We start from the raw sequence: 18,035 nt of genomic DNA, 5'->3' as shown, positions 1-18,035 counted from the left end.
GGAGGAGGAAAGGGAAGAGAACTATGCTGATGCAACTGGAAGAGCCACAAGGTAAATGACCACCCATCAAATAATACGTAATGAAGTCTTATAACATCTGTTGACAATCAGAAGGAGGATAGAGACTCCAGCAGAAAAGGGTGGAGGTGGCTCTTCTAATCTGTGTTTGTACTGGGCTGTGTTAGGATCAATCAAACTGGTGTCGTACTTCATTGAACCAAACCTGTGGAATTAATTCTCATCTCCTAGATACTCTGCACAGGGGGTAGTTCTGTTAGCCTACCACTAAACCACAGTTTAACATAAAATATTGCTAATCTGAAATCACTCCTTAGTATGCATTTATTGCTGCCCAGATCATTTCTTTTTGGGCTATTGTGAATTGTCAGTATCGTTTTCTTTAAACAAGGGAACACATTATTCAGAGAGTGCCAAACATCATCTTTATAATTATCATGAAGTCTCCTATAGAGCGTTTCCTGTTAACTTTCATAGTGTTTTGAAGAAAATTCTTTTGAAGGCTTTTGTAGGCTCTTGTCCAACATAACTGGGGAGTCTGTTTTTCAACATCTAGTTTTACTCTTTAACATTTATTTATGGCCACTTTAGTGCCTTTAACTTCCTAGGATTTTTAAGTGTTTTTTTAACCAACTTATTCATCTCAGATTTGCACAAATTTGAACAGAGAGCAGCTGATTCACTAGTAATTAAAGTATAATCACAAAACCTGCTCTTAAAACAACTTCATGTACAGCTTGCGTTCTTTCCATGAACAGGCACACAGAGCTAGCTTTGTTTCGGCTGCGTACAGCTACACCGGACCTGTGCAGGGTACAAACAGGAAACTATAGAGGCTGAATTTTACAGCAGATATTGTAAACAGGACATGAATTCCAGTGTAAGTTCCTTTCAGGAAACCTACCCATTTTTGTCACTTGCCCCTCCCTCCCTGGTATTTTTCTACTTTGTCTTTAAACCTGCATCTTTTTAAAGGATACCAATTGGTGTCATCTTCCTCCCACCCATTTTGCTCCCACCCCTTATCAGAACCGCAATTTCAGATCCTAGGACAAACTGGAGTGACTTAGGCTTATGGTATTTCATGGCTGCTTACACAGGTCAGAGTAGCTGGCTACTTCTTGCATGTGCATTTGCAGCAATGGGAGCAACCGTTTTTGTAATGAATCCTCTTAAAACTGAAATACAAACCCAATCACATTCTGAAACGTGCATTTCCTTGAGATCATTTCATGTTTGCTGCTGCTTTTGATTCTCCATATTGTTCATGGTAATTCTTCTGCTGGTGCAGCGTAAACTACAGTTTTCCTCTGCCACTCAACTCTGCACATAACACGCTGCTTTGTATACAGCTCATGATTTCCTAACATCTACTTCGAAACAGGGACAGTGCTGTTTCACATAAGGCAGAAATGACTAAGCCCATCATACTGCTGCCCAGGTAGCCTTAAGACAGCGCGTGTTTCTGCAGATCATATTGCAGCTGACATCTGGCATGCCACACAGAAAGAGAGGATTCTTTGCCTAATGGTTGAAATGCTCTCAATCAGTAAATGCTTAAACATAGCTGGAAATTGGCAGGTGCTGAGGGGTCTCCTGTTAGGTAGGACATCTGCTGTAGGATATTCCAAAAGACGGCCCTAAGAAGGAAAATTATGAAGTGAGAGATTGTGTTAAAGCTAAAGTGTTCAAAAAACAAGTATTGTTATTAGATCTGAATTAGCTCCTCTGATGTTACATCAAACCTTATTAGCCTTCTTTTAGCAAAAAGCTTAGGCTGTTGCTTAACTTTCTGGAACGAGCGATGAATTCCATTGTTTTTCAGAGGCTGTGGTTTGATTCCCAGAACCGAAATGAATCTGATTCTTGAGCTGGCATATACCCGTAAAGCATTCCTAGATCAGGGCTCAGAAAAGAGAGGCTTTGGTTACAAAACCTCTTCGTCATTAATGGGTTCCTTATGGGTGATAATGGTGCAATTATGAGAGATGAAGAACCAGGCTGAGCAGTGGGCTATGCAGCAGTTGCCCTTTTCAGATTCGTTGGAGAGAAGGAGTAGAGACTGGGACTACTTAAATTTGGTTCCAAGAGGAGAACGAGATCTCCTAAGCATGCTACATGGTAGCTGCTGTGTTAAGAAGGCTGTTTATGAGGGGACTCATTCAACACCATCGAAATCCCGTAGAACCTTTCCACTCTGCTTGGACTTAAATCACATTCTGTTCCTGTCACACTCATCTGCTCAATGTTAACTACCTTGAAAAGGCCTTCAAGAGCCATTTGCAAAAAAAAAATAAAAAAAAAAAAAAATCCTGCTTACTATTTTTGGCTGACAGTAAGTTAGGCAGGTAAGCAGCAGTGGTTACTGACTACTGACTAACTACTCAGTGCGTACATGTTACTGATAGGGCTGGTCTAGTACAATTGGTGTTTCCTGTTTGTCATCACCTGTCCAGCAGTTAAATGCATTAACTAAATTTTGTCCTCAGTTCTACAAATACATATGTGTTCATAGGTATGTTTGAAGGGCTGGCCATGAGTTCTGTGCACTGCTGTGAAATGACACATTAAAATGAGCTTCTCCTAAAAAGAATTAACTATCATCTGTACTATACAATGGCATAACATTAAGGCTATCGCAGAGATCAGGTTGGATGGCACCATGTGTTGTGGGCTATCCACCTAGACACACTGACTTAATTAGCTGATTACAACTGGGACTCCATTCACCACCATTTTCAATCCCTTATCCAGAAATAGTGCTTCATGTAAAGCAAAACTGATAAAAACGTATTCATTTGCAAGACAACCTAGAGCCAAAGCTAACATAGGTTTTGTGCTCATTTGCACTTGGCCAAAAAACTACAGGTTTCACAAAAGAGCTTGCTGATATCTTTATGGCAACAGTGTTGAAATGCCCAGCAGACTTGGCAGGCTAAGTTTTTAACATTCATAAGGCTGCAGATGTAGAAGTCATGGACAGCTGTCTTCATCACAGTCTGCATATGTGACCTCATCTTTGACCTGGATGTTGGAATAGTGTCAAAAAAAAAAAAAAATCTTACCTCATTAGGTAGCAATCAGAACTATCCAAATGTGATCTGGATCATGTGTCCAGATTCAACAATAATGACTGCTGGATGGAAAGATTCAATGGTATCTTTGCATAACATCCTTTTGAATGACTGGTACTCTTCCACCTCATGGGTTTTTTTTCTTCCCCTTGTTTCTGTATCAGTCCTGCATTTTAAATTATTCTATGCTACATGGGGACAGAAAAGTAGAGCACAGATAACCAAAAATCAAGCATTCATCAGATATGATTGCAAAACCAAACTCCCTAGACTTATGCTGTGGTTATATTAGATCAGGAAAATTCTTTTATGTGCTTGTACCACAGCTGCTAGATTCTAAGATCTAGCAAAGATTCTATATTCATGTGGATGAAGCCCTTGAAGGCTATTAAGCACGTGGGCTTCAGAGCACTTGCCTTTATTTAGGGGGGCATCCCAAAGAGTACAGCTGCATTTCTCTCTTACCCAGCCCGTAAGCTTTCTTGCAGTCTCAGAACGTGCAGGTTCACGAAGCACAGGGTGTCTGTCACCTGTGAGAGGAGTAACTAAAACACCTTCATTCAGAAAACAGATCTTGCAGTCTTACTGCGCAAGGGTGGAAGTAGCAATGAAGACGTTCTCCCTGGTTATGTTACGTGTAACCTAATACCATTCAGTACCAAACCTTTTGTTCTTGCAGCAATTCACAAAGAAGCACGCAAAGATAGGTGACAAACTTTTCTTACGAAAATCTACACCCTTGGTTACCAGAATTCAATTAGTCTAGAATAGAAAAGTACTATATTAGTATTATTATTAATTAACAAAGTCAAGGAAAGTCTTTCCTGGGAATGAGGGAGTTTGGGACACTACTACTGTCCTTAACTATCCATATGCCAGGCTACACCTCATGAGATGAAAGAGGAAAGCTGTGTTTACAGGAATTACTCTGGGCTTTTTGATGAACAAATGCAACAGTCTGGGCAGGAAAGTCCATTCATTCTGAAAGAATACACCTAAAACCAAGAACTTACTTAAAAAAAAAAAAAAAAGTATTTATTTCTTCTCTGGAGGCAGGCCAACCAAATGAAGAAAATCAAACTGTAAACTCCATGAACTTTGTATGATGCTGAGATTTGTTTATTTATAAGAAAATGGAGAAAGAAGAGGCAGGAGCACCTATCTTGTAACATGAACTTTAAAGTGTAAAATAAATATAAAGCTAAGAAGCAGTCAGGCCCAGGAATCCAAAACAAAGTTTGTTCAAAACGTGAGCAGAGGCGCAGCTGTCACAATGCTGACTTAGCATTCTTCAGGTTTCAAAGGAAAGTCAAGTCCATATTTCCATGTCCCAGTAAATCGATACCTCGCCTTAGCTGCAGACACTGCACTCATTCACACTCCTTCATCAGGGAAACAACCAGAATGTCAGTTGTCCTTGGATACAAACAAAAAAACCCAAACCAAATGACACGTGAATAATTGTACAGTGATATTGTATTTCTGCCTTTCATATAGAAGCCAAATCAGAGTTATAAGTTGCCATAATTTCAGTTACGGTTTGGCAAAGTGATTCCCAAGCAGACCTTGTGGACCACTAGTCATCCGCAGCCACCCTCAGAACCACCGATGCTCCAGGCTCCTGGCAGGCAAGGACAAATTCTGAAGGTTGACAATAGCTCATTGCTTTAACTTTTTAAATTATTACCAAGTGGGAATATTTTTTCTCTCAATTATTTTTCAGAAAAACAAATTCTTTCTGCAGTCATTTAGGTATTACACTGAGTTTGGTCTACAACATGTAGTTGAGGAAGCATATTTTTTTGTCCTTACTAGGTAATCGGCTATTGCAAATTGCCTGCAGGAAATTTAGAAATAAGACAAGCTTTTCAAGGGCGACTAATGCTGTACCGGGAGAAAACAGGCTTTATTTTGCACTGTCTACATAATTTCTTTAAAAACATGGGTGAGAGTTTACATAGTGTGTTTCCAAAATGTTAACATGCTGACAGATCAGTAAATATAAAAGCTGAAATCAAATGAGAATTTGAGTAATTCACTCCATTTGACTGGAAAGAGAATTTGCTCTCTGAATACTCGCCTTTTTCAAGTTAGAGGGCGGTGGGGTTATTTTCTGAAGGTTTGCCAGGACATGAAGGTGGACAGGTGTTTCCACATCTGGCCAGCCTAACAGCGGCAGGAAGGATGGAACCACGCTACATTTACTTTATCTTAGTTCACCAAAACAAGGTTTCAACTGCGGTTTTAAAGCAGCAGAAAACACGAACGTCCGGCAGCAGCAGCTGGTGAGAACCAGAGCAGAGGGCAGCCGGCTGTGAGACACAGACCGAGGGCTACCTGGGTTTGTCTCCAGCAGGCTCCTATAAGATGGTGGCCGGGGCAGACACCTGCGGCTGGCAGAAAAATTTGTGAAAACCGAGCACAAGGGGGACAAGATCCCGAATAGGGGCCATTGTGGGAGAGCGTGAAGAAAAAGCCGCTCTTCTTTACTGCTGCCCTCATCCTCACTTCAGTGCGTCACTACGATAATCTTGGCATGCAAGAGAATATTTCTCCTATAACCTCCCAGTCTTGTTCCTGCTTGCTCGGTTTTGGGTGTCTTGCTGATAACGCTTAGCTTGGTTAAGTAGCACGACTCCGCTATAAACCTCAGGTACAGCTCTGTTCTCAGCACGTTAGACCAAATGGCAGCTAAAACTCTGGCAACTCCCGGCAGCCTGCCTGCAGGAGGACTCCGACTTTTCCTGCCTTTGGTGGATCAAAATCAGTGGGAGGCAATTATTGTTATATTTAGCAGAAAGCAGAGTGCAGGGACCATAAACTGCCTGGAAAGGTCTGAAATGTGGAAAATGTGAAATTATCCTAAGGCTCGTTTTCAGTCCTCATTTATTATCATAAAGCAGCAACATCTGATTCTCTTCTATCACTAAAGTTTTTTTATTGACTAGTCTGCCACATTTCTGATGGCACCTCTCACCACAGGAGTCCTTCATCCAAGGTTTGTATCTGTGATTCAAACAGTAACGAAGGAATGCAAGTATTTTAAATATTGAATTAGTTTGGATTGAATGTGATTTTTGAGCACTTTTGGAGTGTTTGCCTTTAAAAGAAGCAATAAAGAAGTTAAAAAAAAGGGGGGAAAAAAAAGTAAAAAAAGGAGAAACCCCCGACCTTTTAAGTTTAGCTTTCTGTACTAAGGTGATTAACTCTTTTCATCCCACTCCCCCCAGCCACCCTGTGTTTTTACTCTAGTATTTGTATTACCACTTTGAGAATGAGTTCCTTATGATTTTGCTTTGTGGAAAACTATGCGCCAACTTTAAAACTTCTACAGTAAGTTTTTATTTATGAGTCATTTGTACCAAAACCAGACACTTTTGGAACTGAATGCTGCCAAGTCAGGACATCTAAGGAAAACAAAACTGAGAAATTAACATTAAATCTTTTTAAAGTTCCTTACAATGATCTGACAGCAGAAAAGCTCCTGCCTCTCATTTCATCTTTTGTCATATATTCGCCTAACTGTATTGAAGCAGACATGATAATTTCTATTTAGGTAGCGTGTCTGCACTTTTGCAACAGTTTAAGCATTAATATACCTGCTATTTTAAAACAGGTGATGCCAAGCAAATTTTTGGAGCAGTCACCCTTTGTTTTTTTCTCAACGGGAACTCATACTTTCTCCTCTATCCATCCCTATTGGGGACCTTAAAGAACATTTATCATGCTGGTCTGAGTCGCTCACTCTCTTTCTGCCTCGCCGTGATGAGTACATGATCAGAGCAAGTGATGTTAAAAAGCAAAAAGCTCATACCTGCAACACACTGTCACACAGTCCCGCTTTTTCCTTGAGTCTTTCCCCGCCATGTGTACAAATCATCTTCTACATAGACAACCAAAGGAATGAACGCAATAATCGGCAGAACTTGGTCAGTCAGAAATGACTTCTAGCGTGCAATTAAATCCATCCTTTTGCAAGCACAAGTCTTCTTACTGCAAGGATGCTAGGGAAGTTAATAAGCAGATCTTACAGATCTTACACTGATGATGTTAATAAATACTATAAAGACTCACAGCTTTTCAAATAGGCAAAATCACGTAACATTATTTCTTATTTGCATGTTTTAAATATAAGACAAAGTATGGGCTCTCTTGATCATTTAGTTCCTCTTTGGCAATAAAATGTTTCTGGATTAAGTATGAATCCATCTAAAAAGCTAAGCATTTAGAACAAATAGGAGTCTCTCCACTCCTATTTTTTAATTTAAGACAGGACTGGGATGAAAAAGAAAGCCAAAACGTCTCACAGTATAACGTAAAAAGAACAAAATACATCATATCTTCATTAAGGCAATTGTAGCAGCTTTATGCAAATATTTCTGACTGACCATAAAGATTCGTAATAGTCCAAAGGGAATGTGACAAAAATAATTTTAAAGTTTCATGCACATCAATTATGCCTCCTTCCAAGTACTTTGAAGTCTTTCAAAATCAGAAAACTGGTTAAAAAAATGTTCTTTCCAGATCTTTCCATTAAATCTTTCAAACATTCACTTTGTCAGATAAATTGAACTCACTTGCTGAACACAAAATGTCTACACAAACATAGATGGATGTTTTTGCATTTGTGGAATTGAAGCCACTGTCCCCCTGGAGCTCCAATGAATGACACGGTGTCACTCTGGCTGTTGTTTTCCTAGATTGCTGGTTTGTTTGTGTGTTTCGCTTTTAGGGAAAAACTAACGTTTAGTATCTCTGTGGTTCCACCTAACTAATTAGAGAAAACCTGCTACTGTATGGGGCATACGTCACCACTTCTGTGTTTTATTATTTGCTGCTGTCTTTTTTTCTCATTAGGAATCCAAGTCACTAACCATGTTAGATGGAAAAATACAAGTTTACTGAAGGCTGCATCTGAGTTTTGACTCTGAGGAAATGCAGTTCTAACTCTTTTCCTCAAGTGCTTGCCTATATATTTGGGGATGGCCAAAATACACAGTTTATACCATTCAGGCATTCTCCAGACATTCAGAGTGGGATGCAATTTTCTTTAATCCTAGATTTGCCCATTTTTCCACTTCGCCAGCCAAAACAACGTGTTTAGAGGATGCGTTATAGGTGCCTGTGGCAACTGGGTATGTTTATCAGGGCATCTGTTGTTGCACCTTTTTACTGCTCTGTCAGAAAACTATTTCCTTTTATTACAATTGGAGTTTTCAGTTTTCTTTCAAGAAACCCCTCCAAAATTCAGAGAGTCGTTTGGTGTGTGCTATTAGTGCCAAAAAACAAAGTTTTACCAGACCTCTTCCCAACATCTAATTTATATGCACCACTGCCTATTTTTTATTAGGTGTTATTTGGTATCTTTTCCACACTATCCCTCCCCACACAAGAAGAATGAGTCAATCCTTTTCTCTTCATCTCTGCTGCTTATACGTATTAAAATTTCAAGCCAAAACTGGGCTTTGCAACCGTCGTGTGTTTTTTTCCCATAAACATGCAAGCTGTAAATCGCCAGTTTTAAAGCTACCTGTGTGACAGTACACTCTGAGCCTCCTCTGCAAGCATACTGCCATTTGTCTTTTAATTTTGCAGTTATGCTCTGTATTTCCATAGGGACCCTCCCGATGCATTACCTTTCCTGGGCAGAGGGACAGCCATTACTTTCATGGATTTTGCACATGGTGCCCTGATGCTTTTAAGCTGAGGGGAACTCAACAGAAAATGTTGTAGCAGAAATGGCCAGGGAAATCCCTGCCAAGGGCTGTGTGAAGGTGCTGCGTCCTCCTTCCCATTCCGGTGCATTGTGGTGCTGGGCTGGGGGCTGCCATGGGCATCATATCCACGAGCACGAGGGAGGGAAAATGGGGCTTGCAAAGATTTTACTGAAGGTTCTGAAGTTCTGGTGGGGCTGGACCTCACTGGGAGGAGAGAGACGACTGAGGATGCCAATCACCAGTCTTGGAGCTCTTTGAGAAAACCCTCAAATTTGATTTTTTAACTTGACTTCAGACTTTCCTCCACACTACGAACATGCTTGGTGATCACTGGACTGTGTAACGACCAGGGTGTTCGTCTCTGGACCCGATCCTGAACTGCAAACTCAACTTCAAACCTGTCTCATCACTACGGACTTCCCTGGTGATCTGGACTCCTGGTCAAACTTGGGTCCCGTCACCGGCCCCTCTCTGCTCGCCTTGCCCTGGGCCTGTGGGACTGCACCCGTGCTGACCAGCACCGTGCCCTGCTCCCGCCTCGCCACTAGCCGCAGGTCCTGCCTCGCCCTCCCTCCAGGGAAGGGAACCTGCCCTTGCTGCTCCCTGGCAAAGACTTCCCCTCTGATCTAAACGTGGCTTCTCAAAATTATTATTATTTTTTTTAAATACAGAAAAAAAGCAACTGACTTTTTCTCTCAAACTTTCTCAAGAAGACATTTTGAATGAAACTTTCCAGAACCAAATCCTCCCAAGAAGGGCACCTGGACTGGAACTTTTCACCCCAATGGTTGAAACGTGGCAGGTCTAAAAATCTGATCTAAGCGGCTCTGAAATTTTTGTAAATAGTTCTGCGCCATTTTGCAAGAAACAGATGCAGGGAATGAGGAGAAGCGTGGAAAGAGAGGACTGGGCAAGTCAGCGAGGCATCGTGAAGGAGCTCGAGAAAGCAAAAGGAGCAGAAGGTCAGTCTTTCCTCTCCAGGAGCCCCAGCCATTCCTATGAAAGAAAGGTGAGCTGAAAATTGACTCAGGCTGCTGCAACCTGCTCAGGTTCACCATCACGGTGTGAGAGAGCGGGCAGGAATTTCAAGTGGCATCTTGACCAGTCGCACTCAGAGCTGACATACTTCTGGGAAATGTGGATGAACGGTCTGGTTTAGAGAGCTAAATATTATTCCTGCTATTGCCGTGGGATTGTTTATGCAAATGAATGTCATGCAGAAAGGATTTAGAAGGAATGAAGAATATCACAGCCTGTAAGTCAAGACATTAAATTGGGTGGTTGAAGTGAAAGGGACTCTTAAGTTAGAATCCTTAACTTTAGCCTTTGTTTAAGCTCAGTGACTGATTTAACTATGGGGAAAAGAAAGCCTTTGTTAATGATTTAATCCTTTGCCTTTCATTGAAAAAGCTTGTGTATATAACATTACAAAAATCATAGACCAACTCTGAGAAATACTAGCGCTGGTCTTTCTCATATTTGCAATTCACATGGAAGTATGTCGTCTTGGCAGTAAAATGGAGCTGATAGTACTTAGAGCAGCTGTAACTTTCCCCTCCCCATGTACCAGAGAACCAAAAAATGGAGACCTCCCTCCCGGAAAATTAAATGTTTTCAAAAATACTTACTTTTCTGTGTTCTGTTCAGCAAATTTATTTTTTTGTTTGTTTGTTTGTGTTTTTTTCCCCCGTTTCTTCTTTCTTCCTTCTTTCGCATGCAGCACAGACCATTTACAAAGATAATTACAGGTGGCTTCCTGAGAGTCATGTTCCAGGAGAAGAGAAAAGGGAGAGCAGCTTTAGGATGTTTTCCATTTACAAATCCTAACCAAGAGGTTTCTGTTCCCTCTCATGCAACTTTACAAAACTGTCTTGAAAAAAACAACCAAGCCCCAGAATTATTCAGCTACTGCTTTTCCAACATTACTATGAAATAATTCAGATATTTCATGCCTTAGTGTGTTGGGGTTTGGGGTTTGGTTTTTTTTTTCACTTGTGTTTTGTTAAAGAATGATTTTGTAAGGCTGACCTAATGTATTTGTGATTTCCCTCTGGGACTCTTGAATGGAAGTGCTAGGGAGGAGAAAAGCTTTTATGTGGCTTTCCCTTCCCCATTTCTTCTTTACTGATCTAGAACCATCTGATCTTGGCTTGTGCCTAAAGGCAAATAGACCAGAGCTGTAACTGTGGTGTAATGGTTTCAGTGATTTTACAGAAGAAGGTTTCATCACAATGTTCCCCCTTCTTCCTAAATCTTGAGTAACAAAAAACCATAAACCAAAGGAAAAAAACACTTCAGACCAAGGTGAGGAGAAGAAAATGGTTTGTAATGGCAGGAATTAGGGGAACTCAGTTGATATTAAGGATGGTAATGTCTATTGCTATCACTCTGTGACTTAATGAACTTCAACAACAAGCCTGAATATTTTCAAAGGCCCTTGGGACAGCAGAAGAGAGAATATCTGATCTCTGAAAACACTAAAGAAGTTTTACTGGGTTTTTTCCCATCGAATTACCAGCTGCTATGGTTGAAAACAAATCCTGCCATCATGTATTTTGTTAATTCTTTGTTTTTTTCAGAAAAAGAGTATAAAAACCTTATGTAGGTCACTAAGGTTGCATAAAATACTGTGTAAATGCTGTCATAAAACCAAACAAAGCAAAATTATTCCACTGTAAATAACATGTGGTTACCATTTGTTTACAATTTAGTCCAGCTATCAAAACAAGCTAAACATTTTGATAAATGGTTCACAGGCATTTTGAAAAGGACACAGATTAGGGGAGGTATATCCAACATCTGCTCTTCCAGTGTCAGCCGTGTTGCTGAACCTCAGCTGCCTCTGCCTGGGCAAGATGCAAGCTACCAGAGCACTCTGGGGTCGGTCAAGCTACATCGGCTAATTATTGTATATGCTGCTCACGGCACTTCCCACTGATGAGCTGCTGATTCCACCGAAGCCATCTTAATATTTTAAAAGAAAAGAAAGCAGGTAGTGAATTCCCTCTTGATTTCATTCAATTCTTTATGAAGGAAAGCATTTAGAAAGAAGAGTGGGATTTGAGGTTGACAACACATAATTTTCTTAGTACACAAATGACTTAAGATCAGCAATTATAATTTGTCTAGAGGATAAACACGGAAATATTTTGCACTAAAGAGCTGTTGGAAGTGATGTGCAGAGGGGGAATGTCTGGTTGCCTGTGGAGGCTGAAGGGAGTTTTGCTTTGAAGCCAAGTTTCAAATATCATCTGTTTTCACTGTAACACTATGTAACAAAACAAGCCCCAGCAAAATTTTCATTAAAGTGGGAGAGAATTTAATTGTTTTGCCTTTTTTTTTTTTTTTTCCCCTTCACTGTCATCTCTCCTCTAATTCAGAAAGATGTTTGAAGGAATTTTGTTTGCTTGGGTCTTGGACATAAATAAAGAATGTGCACTGCTCAGGAACAAATGAAGTGTTGCAAATTGGAACTAAAAATGTAAACATGTTGGGAAGTTAGGAGTGTGTATGTGAGAATGTGTACGTGCAGATGCATTTTTTTTGAGAAGTGAAAGCATTTTTATAATAAAAAAAGTTCAAAATCTAAGGACAAAAACTCGGTCCATAATCAAGCTAACCATCAACGAACCCTTTTTTTTCTGCCCAGTTCACTGTGTTTTCATATGTAGGCCAGAGAAAAAGAGATCAAGCAAAGCTATTAAGTGAAGACTGGCACCAAAGTGAATCTGCTATGGAAACCTAAAATCAGAAATGCTGTCTGTCTGCTAGCTAAGAAGTGCACGTGGTATGGGAGAAAGACATCAACTGCATCGGTGGCCAACTGCTTGCAACTGACAGATACGAAACCTGGAAGGGGTGAGCAAAATGACTCTCTTATGGCAGGGTGACACTCTTGGCAGGTGATTCCTGTGTGATAAGGAGTCTCACACAACACGGATGCATACTGAAAAACGGCCAAAGTGTGGCATTCAAAGTTGCGTGTCTAGTACCTGAGCTGATCGTGCGACATTAATTGTGGCTATAGCTTGATTCTGTGCCCAATGTGTGAGTACAATGGTAGTCACGATGCCCAACAGAGACATACTGAAAGATAACAGCCAAAAAAAAAAGAATCATAATGTCTCTTAAAAAAGGAAGAAGGAAGCCCTCTTGGGGGAAGGTGGGGCTCATAGCTCCTGGAGTCAGGTTATTGGGTCAGCAGAGCCCCATTGTATATAACCTGGCAAACCCCACTACTGACGGCGCATCCATTGCTTACCACACTGCCCTAGTGAAGGCATCTGATGAAAGAATCCAGTGTCAAATACTTGGGCAAGATTGAGTAATCCAGTTCCCAGGAGAGGTGAGATTAGCAACACACGGTGCGGTGCGGCAGCCAGCTGGGGCCTGAGGACGGGTAGCTGTGCTCTGTGCTGCCGGTGGCTGAGGCTCATTGTAACACCGAGAAATCCTGCGGAGAGCAACAGCATCTCATGGAGCAAAGGGACGGATGCCCAGGAGAGGCAGGTCCTGGAAAAAACAGCTAGTGCAGTGTGTGCTGATATGTATGACGATATAGACACAATTATTAAAATGGGAAAAACATCCAGAATAGGAGAAAGACAAGTTCAGTTATGCAACCCATTCTGTTTATATGGTAAAAGGAAAGTTTGTACTCCTACCTCATTTTCTGAGGACTGCCTTACACAACACTGGCACAGCGTGGTCCACTTGTGAGCACAATATAAATAATGCCCAAAGAGAACTGTCCTGTTGTTCCTGTCCTCTCTGCCAAAGCTTCAGTCACCACAAAAGCGTGGCATGTCTCTTCATCCAAGCTGGTCACATTTTGAAATGTTTTCTGGTAACTGTATACTTACAGCAAGAAGTTCAGGGAAATGAACAGAATTTGATGTCCTAGGGAGCTCGAGCATGTGCCTGACTGGCTTTGAGTGCTAAGATGCAAGCTCTACGTGTACATTTCCTATAGCAGGTCTACAGACCATGGCCTTAGCGCTCATAAAAATCTGTTGGAGACAATGGAAACCCTGCATAGTGAACCTCAGATTCTAGCTGCTGGGCAGACTGCTTGCCGCTGGTTATAATCTCACTGGCAGTGTATCCATGTTGTGCCGACTGAGCCATTGCCTGAACAAAGAAAATCCATGGGACAACCATAGAATTGAGTTTGGGCTGTAACTAGAGAGGTCTAAGGGCTCCTGGCTGAGAAGAGGGCCTAACCTTAGGGGAAAAGTGCAAACGGGTACTTCGTAACAATGCTTTCCGGCATCGATCACTTCAGGTGTAAGAAGGCTTCAGCCAGGGATGCAGCCTTTCTTCAGCTCAAATGCTATTACGTTATCTCTCCCTTTTACCCATGCATTTTCATCAAATCCAGAGGGACTCCAATTTTAGACATGTCTTCCTCTCTCCCCTACCAAAGTGTGACTGAAACAAGGCAATAGGTTCTGAAAGTTGAGGAAAACTAAGGACAGACACATGTACAAAGTGATGGTGTTTTCACAGTAAATCAGGCTGAAACACTTTCCATAATTAAAATACTATGCAGAAGCTATCACAGAGTCATCCTATAAAATGGAAGAGCTCAAAAGAGAGACTTGCATGGTTTTAAACTATGGTTTAGTTTGAAACTCAACAATGTTTGAAGAGCAAGGGTGCCAGGAGGCTGGAAGAACGATAGAAGAGGAGGCAGACATGAAAGCCGAGTCAGAGGCAAAGAGAAGTTACAGTAAGAAAAATACTAACAATCACCCCCCTCCATGATATTTTAACTGCATTCAGCTGCTTGGAAACTGTCTTCTCGATACATGCTTTTGTGCAGGCAGGCAAGCTTTTGACATCAGTTCCCTAAACCACAAAAAACACATGATAAAGCGTTATGAACCATTTTTCACCTAATCCATTATGACAATAATACTGGCTGCCGCCTATTTCACCCTTTGCTTTTGGTGATGCCAGGCATCATGCTGGGCAAACAAGACAATGTTGTTCAAGGTTTCTTGGAAAAAACCTCCATTGTTATTATTTGGCAGTTCCCTAAAAGTGCTGCACTGGGGAAAAAGCAAATGATGAAGCAACTGAGAAAAAGACACTCCTTGTTTTCTCTGTTCATCCCCCTCCCTACTTCTACTCTACTTTAAAGGTAGGTGAACTGGATCCTGAAAATAGAAGGATTACCTCTGCACGCAGAAGTATTCCTTTTCAAAGAGGTGTTGGGAAGTGGTGTAGAGAAATTAACACCGTAAGATGTTGATTGCAAACAGCTTCTCTCTCACTGGGGAAGGATTCCCCATGCCCCTGAAAAAAACAGTGTAAACTGTGCTACAAGAAATCACACAAGGATTATGGAATCTTTTGGGAGCATGGAGTCAGCTGAACGCTAGAAATCGTTTGGTTGAAAGCAAAAAGGATAATCACAATTCTTAGGAGAGTTATCATTTAAAATGGGCCTTACAAGTTTTTTCCACTGTCCAATTCTTCACAGCAGGGTAATTCAAGTGTACTCAAGTTCTCACCACTACAAGTAACATAAATTGTAAGGTTTATTGAACAGTTGATGATAATCACCTATAAAAAGAACTGCTCATATAAATATAACAAATTACTCCCAGATCCCCTTCTTCTGACCCGTACTTTTCAGCACTTCGATGCGTGCTCTTTCCAGTAACAGATTGGTCCCAAGCCTCCCAAAGGCTAGCATCCACTTTCCTACAACTTCTGATTCCACAGACCAGGACAGAAGTCAATAATGAAGCACAAAAAGGGATTTCTAGTGTACAGGGAACATCATGTCCTCAGACAGAGTAGACAGCTTTCAAGTACAAGCTCATATGCTAGAACATACAAGAGCTTGATAAGCAAAAAGTGTATTTCCTAAATCAGAGAATAGTACTATTTCCCATTTCATTCCTTCAGGCGGAGGGTACCAGTTATGAAGTCTGATGCAAAAATAATCAACTGTCTGCAAAGTCAATGATCAGAATTTTCCTTTCCACCCATTTACCTGAAAATTGGAAATACGCTGAATCAGAAAATAATCCACTTGTTTAAGGTCGAGACTCTGACTTAACTTCAAAAAAACACACAAAACCCCCCCCTGAGTGTTTCATGCTGCATTGTCCTCACCCAATGACCTGCATTTTAATTTATAGCCATTTAAACTTGTTTCCTCAAAATGAGTATGTGGAGACACACCCTCTGCTAAGCTTGTTTCTGTGATTTGTTTTCTGTATGGCATGGGCTATGTTATTTTAGTTTTCTGCTCAGTTTCCCTCACAATGAGCTAGCCCATGGAACTCCCTTCAAGCAATATTGTATTAGCAAAATTAGAGAGTCAAACACAAGGCAGAAATATCCAGAGTTTCCCAAGTTAATGCAAAAGTTTTTGGAAGCACTAACAAACGTGTAATTTAGCACTGAACATCAATCTCTGCTCACAGCTGGAGTAAAATCCCGGCGGCAGGAAAAGGGACTGCCGGAGCACCGCGGCACTCCCCACGCCTTCTGCTCAATTATCGGTTTTTATCAGAGGCAGAACAGCAGGACTAAGCGAGCCACGGGCCTGAGCTAATGTGGCGGATCCGGTCTTGCCTGCAAAGCGGTCTGAATGGAGACACCATCGCATGAAGTATCAGGAGAATAACGCTCAGGGCACTAGTGCAGGCGTTTGACCTGCAGTCGTCTCGGAGAACAGGTTGCCAAATTTTTTGAAGAGTAGGAAAACGCGTGTTCCCTTTTGCAGACAAATCCATTGTAACAGCTGTAACCTTGCATCAGCTTTTCAGGGATAAAACTGGATTCCCAGAAAGCTTAAGACTGTGATGAACTTTAGTTTCTTGCCACATAACATCACGGAAAGCAAAATCGACCTGCTCACACGCAACTCAAATGCTGATCTCAGTGATACTCTCTTTTGCCAAGTACAGGCTATAGCTTCTTACGCCTCTCTTTTCACAGAATGTCAAACTATACACTTAATCACTGGTGTAAATAACACACACTGGGAAAAGAAACAAGAGAGAGGAAGAGACCCAGCTTGGAAAAAGAAGCATCAATTTTCTTTTCAAATGTAGCTGAACAGGAGAGTTGAGAGGGAAGAGATTAATGATTACAAGTGCTAAACTAGGACTTCAGTATAAAGTTATTATCATGTCTAGATGTTGGTTTTGCCTTTGACAGTTGTTTGAGGTTTCACTTACATAAATACAGATATGCATCCAGTCTTAAGGCACCTACATGCATTTAAAAAGCCTGTAATATCTTTAAGAAACTGGCCTTTATACATTCTGCATTCCAGTTCACCTGCAAAATGAGAAAGATGGTGATGGGGTAAAGAAAAAAAAGTTTGTTTAAACACTGAGTACAGAATTTACTAATAGTACCTAATTAGTATTAACAGATGCATTCAACAGTTATTCCAACAACAAGCAGAAGTAGCTCTCATGCCTACAAATTGTAATATTCCCCTGGATGATTATTTTAATTCCATGTACAATGTGAGTATATTAGATGTGTATGACTGGCACCTCTCAATGTATACTTGCATCTTTTAAAGTTCATTGCTGTTGGAAGCTTTTTAAAAATAAAAGTAACTTAAAAATGGACTTCTTCCCTTGAAAGTACTATGTATATCTGATTACTATGCAGCCAAGCTGAAATACTCCCTCCATTTTCTATTCCAAAATAGCTGGCAAATAATGAGCAAGTTGGAATATTCTCTGCTTATAGTATTTAGCTTGCGGTTAAGGGCTTTCCAACTTTCTGGGTTAGCACCATCTCACTAGAAAACTGCTGTAGATCAAGGAGGACTAGCACAGCTGACATAATTCAGTCTCAAACCAACCTTCCCATACTTAATAGGTTCTTGTGTCAGCATGTGTTCTACACTGAAACATCTCAGCTTGAACTTGGCTACAACTGAAGAGTACAGGGATGCGTTCAGCAGATGAGACTGGCAGGAACAGAGGGGCTTAATGTGGTCAGAGGTTCCGCAGGCAGTGGCAGCACCATGGCTGCTGATGCACTGAAGGCAAACGGAAGGTTTTATCGGTTTCTCACTGGATCCTCACAGTTCAGACACTTGGATTTTTACTGTGCAGTTTGCCACCACTTCAATGGGAGAGGAGACAAAGTGGCAAGATTTTTCTTAACATTTCTGCAAGCCTACCAAGATTGCACTATTCCAAAGTAAACAGCTACCCTGAAAAAAACCCCCAAGTCTTAA

This window comes from Balearica regulorum, chromosome 1 (genome assembly GCF_011004875.1).
Source record: "Balearica regulorum gibbericeps isolate bBalReg1 chromosome 1, bBalReg1.pri, whole genome shotgun sequence".
Lineage (NCBI taxonomy): Eukaryota > Metazoa > Chordata > Aves > Gruiformes > Gruidae > Balearica > Balearica regulorum.
Note: the sequence above shows the minus strand (reverse complement) of the source record.